Source organism: Vitis riparia, chromosome 19, assembly GCF_004353265.1.
Source record: "Vitis riparia cultivar Riparia Gloire de Montpellier isolate 1030 chromosome 19, EGFV_Vit.rip_1.0, whole genome shotgun sequence".
Lineage (NCBI taxonomy): Eukaryota > Viridiplantae > Streptophyta > Magnoliopsida > Vitales > Vitaceae > Vitis > Vitis riparia.
This window is the reverse complement of record NC_048449.1, coordinates 11599330-11604335: the sequence shown is the minus strand read 5'-3', so window position 1 is coordinate 11604335 and position 5006 is coordinate 11599330.

Sequence of the window (5006 nt, the reverse complement as noted above, 5' to 3'; positions counted from 1 at the left end):
AAAATATGCAATAAAATTAAAAATGACATTAATTTTTTGAAGATAAGCTCAAAATTGGAAGAAGAAAAAAAAATCTTTTGACTTAAAATTTATTTATTTTTATTTATCCACTACTTTACATAGTTTTTTCATTAAAAAGATGTGAAATATTGAAAACTACACTTAGTTTAAAAATAAATAAGAAAATTAAAATATTTTAATTGATTTTTATTTTCTTTCTTATTTCTCGTAACGCAATTTACGTATTAGCATTTTTTTTTCCATATTCCATAAGAAAATTTAAATTAAATTTGAGAATAACAATTTACCTATTAGTTTCAAATGAACCCATCTTGAATATTGCAATTAAATAAATCTATCTTAATAACTTTAATGAATTAGTTTTTATTGATAACATAATTTAAATTAAATTCAAGATTTATAGATATAAATTTCTATAAAAATAGTAATTATGACAAAAAGGGTAAAAATGTAAAATAAAGATATAGACTTAAGAATAAGTTTGTTTTTTTTATTATTTTAAATCATGTTATTAAGTTATTTTACCAAATATACCTAATTTATTTAATGACTTAAATTAAGTTATTAAGTCACCTTAACTTATTAAGTTGGTTTATCAAATACAGACTTAGAAAAGGCTTGTTGTGTGTTTGAAATCATGTTTAATTTGAACTTTTATATTTAATAAGTGGAAGAAACAAAGTAGTTTAATTTTTAATCGCATTTAAATATGCTTATATTAGAGATAATGATAATATTAATATGCCAATAATTATTATACACTTAAAAAATTGGGAGAATTATGTTTTAGAGGTAGATGGACCCCCAAATTAACAAAAGGTCCGTGTAACTCTTCAAATTGAGCCCAAGATTCAATGAAAGTATGAAAATTGAGTTGAAGGATATTATCCTTCAGTATTTCCAAAAATGCCCTTTGTTGATTTTGAAAAAAAAATTAATATTTTTGAAAAATACTTTTATTTAATTTAATATTTTTTAAAAATACTTTTATGTAATTTAATATTTTTTAAAAATACTTTTCTTTAATTTAATATTTTTTCAAATACTTTTATTTAATTTAATATTTAAAAAAATTATTTAATTTAATATTTTTTAAAAATAGTTTTATTTAATTTAATATTTTTGAAAAAAAATTATTTAATTTAATATTTTTGAAAACCACTTTTATTTAATCTAGTATTTTTGAAAAAAAATTATTTAACTTAATTTTATAAAACATTTTATGTGTTCTTAAAGAGTATATTTGTCCGTTACTATTTCATATCCTTCAACTCAATTTGAAGAGTTTTATGAACCTTTTGTTAATTTGGGAGCCCATCTACCCCTAAAACATAATTCTCCCTAAAAAATTAGTGTCTTTTAAGGTAATTTTTAATTCTTGAAAAAGATTAAGAAAAGAAAAAAAAAATGTTAAAAGGAAAATAATTTTTTCTGTTTGATTGTTTAATGGAAAATACCAAAGAAAATCAAATGTAATTAAAACTAGTAAATAACTTATGCATGTTTGAGTTTCAAGTAGTAAATAAAATTAATTTATTACCTTTTAATCTTTTTTTTTCTTGACTTTTTCTTTCTTTTTACTTTTCTTTTGTATTTTCTTTCCTTTACCCTTGGAATTTTTCAAAAACCAAACGTACCTAAATCTCTAAAAAAGAAAATGTTAGAGAAAACACCTCTGACATGTTGCATCTTTGATCCCCTTTTTATTTATTTCAAAGGTGAAATGGATACATGTCTTTACCTTTTGGGGGACAATGGGAGTCATATATGAAGCTAATACGTCATGATATCAGTCCCATTAGCGAAAGAAACAAAAACCTCCTAACATTTACAGTCCGGCACGATGTAATAAACTTTGACAAATGTTTTTTGACCTATATTTTTACTTCTTGAAGCAAAATAGTGACAAATGTAGACATTATTTAATAAGGAACATGATCTGCTTGGATTTATTTTTACCATGCATAGCGCAAGTAATAATTGATATATAATTGATGATATCATTTCCCTCTTTTCTCATTGCCCTCCAAATATTTGGAGTCATTGTACACTCTAGCTGCGCCGTTTCCTGTCTCTTTTTTACTTGAACCCTCAAACTGTGGGTCATTCCAGTTTTCGCAAAGACTGTATATTCCAAATCTACGATCCAGCAAACAAGGACCAACTGGTCCTACCATCCACCAGCACTTGCTATCACATCGGCTCGTATCCCTCTTCTCTACATATATATTAAACCAATGGGATTCTCCTCCCCACCAGAACTTGCAGAAGTATAAGGTAGTCCCCCAAAAGTTTGGTCGAAAATGGAATTCAAAGAATTGATTAGGGGCCAGGACATGAGTGCCAAGGTCATCATCTTTGGATTGACAGTGGAGGTTAAGATCTGCGCCGGTGCCTAAGTCATTGGTGATCCTTAGATCCACTTTATTTTCTATAACCCAAGGACCTCCATCACACAAACGAACAAGAAGCACAAGCAGCACAAATGAAAACAAATATCTACTGAATGGAAACATGTTTGTAATATCTTCGTTTTTTGGGAGTGAATTGGTGTTTAGTTTCTTTCATTTATATATACAAGGCTTTGTGCTTATTGTATACCTGGATAACCAATATCTTACATGGCTATCTGAAAAAAACATTTAATTAAAAGGAAATAGTATCAAATCAGATTCTTAAGTCAATTATTTTACCATACTAAACTAAAGTTGTTTAATTTAGAGGTTTAATAAGTTGGATACATCTGGAGCAATAAAAAGCTTGACCATAAATTTTTCTTTATGAACTTGCCAATATAATGAAACCTCTAAATTACATTTAATATGCTAAGTGGATCATTTATCATGTATGGTAATAGTTAAATAGAAATTTTTTGAAATATTTAGGCCCGTTTGGCCATATTTTTAGAAACTATTTTTAAATTAAAGAACAAAAAACAGTTTTTTAGTGTTTTATAAAAATAAGGGTGTTTCATAAGTTTCTTTAAAATAAATAAATAAATAAATAAAATAAACTTGTTTGGATAAATTGGTTAAATTTTTTTTTTTTTTTTAGTTTTGGTTTTGTAGAAACATTTTACAAATTCAATTCATATAATATAAATTAAATTTAATTTAGGTCTTATTATAAAGATATAACATCTTCGTAATTTTTTTTATTTAAAATTGAATAACAATAATTTTAACCATATTTTATTTAAAATGAATAATGAATAAAGTTTAACTTTTTTTACCATGTAAATGAGTTAAGTTTTTCATTTCATGTATATAATATTTTAGAATGTTTTGATTTAATTTGAAATTAATTAGATTAGCTTTTTTAGTCTGAAATTATTCATAAAAATTTAAAAATTCATTAAAGAATTTAAATTATTATTTAGGTCTTACTTAATATATAACTTATTTACCTAAATTCAAAATATGTATTTGTGTATATAGGAGAACTAGTAAAGTCATAACTTATAATAGATTAGTTTAATTTATTAGTTTTTTTAATGATTGAATCTATTTTGTGAGTTTCAAATTATTTTAAAAATTGTTAAACTCATTAATAAATTCAATACAAAGTATCACTTGATTTTAAATTCATTTTTATTTAAGAAAATTTATAAAAATATAATTATGTGTTAAAAAATAATAATAGAGTCATTACGAATCAATTTTTATCCATAATTTTTTGGTATTAATGAGTTTATTATTTAAGTTTCAAATTATTTCTAAAAATTACTAAACTTAGTAATAATCCGACACATTAAGTCTCATTTAATTTAGAACTTATTTCCCTAGTTAAAAAAATAAAACTAAATGCTTCTATGTAGAAGAAAAATAATAAATTACTAGATTCATTTAATAAATTTAAAACATTAAGTATTGCTTAATTTGAAGTTACTTTCCTAGTGAAAAAAAAAAATTAAATAAGGATTCTATATAAAAGAAAAACAATAAAGTTATTCTAAACCAATTTTTGTCCATAAATTTTTAATATTAATTGGTTCATTATTTGATTTTTAAATTATTTATAAAAATTATTAGACTCATTAATGAATCCAACGCATTAAGTCTCCTTTAACCTGGAGTTCATTTTCCTAGTTAAAAAAGCAAAAAATAAATATTCTATGTAAAAGAGAAACAATAAAGTCATTTTAGACTTATTAATGTATATGTATGTGCATTTGTGTGTGTGTGTGTGTGTGTGTGTATGCATGTGTTGTTAGTTTTGTTATGTTTATCTTATTGGTTAATGTTAGTTTTTTATATTTATCTTTAGTGGTTAGTTACCACCACGTTTAGGAGTTATCTGTTATTTGCTGAGGGTTGTCTTCTTAGCACGTTTAGGAGTTATCTAGATATGGGCTATTTTCTGTAAGGCTATATATTAGCCAAGTTTGTTATTCAAGTTAGAAAAGTTGATTTTCTCCAGTTTCATCTATACTCCTATTCAATTTCTAACATTTGGTATCAGAGCCCCATCATAGGGGCCTGATTATTTAGAAGCAGTAGTCTTCTACGTGTGTTCTATTTGAACAATGACTACAGAGAGTTCATTTGTCCAGCCAGCTATTCCGAAATTTGATGGCTACTATGATCACTGGGCAATGCTCATGGAAAACTTCTTGCGTTCCAAGGAGTATTGGGGACTTGTGGAGAATGGAGTTCCTGTAGTGGCTGAAGATGCTGTTCTCACAGATGCACAGAGGAAGCACATTGAAGATCAGCAGTTAAAGGATTTGAAGGCAAAGAACTATCTATTTCAGGCATTCGATCATTCTATCCTAGAGACAATTCTAAACAAAAATACTACGAAGGATATTTGGGATTCTATGAAGCAGAAATTTCAGGGCACCACACGAGTGAAGCGTGGAAATTTGCAAGCTTTGAGGAAGGAATTCGAAATTCTTCACATGAAGTCGGGATAAACTATGAATGAATATTTCTTTTGCACTCTTGCCATTGCCAACAAAATGGAAGTCAATGGTGAGGATAAAG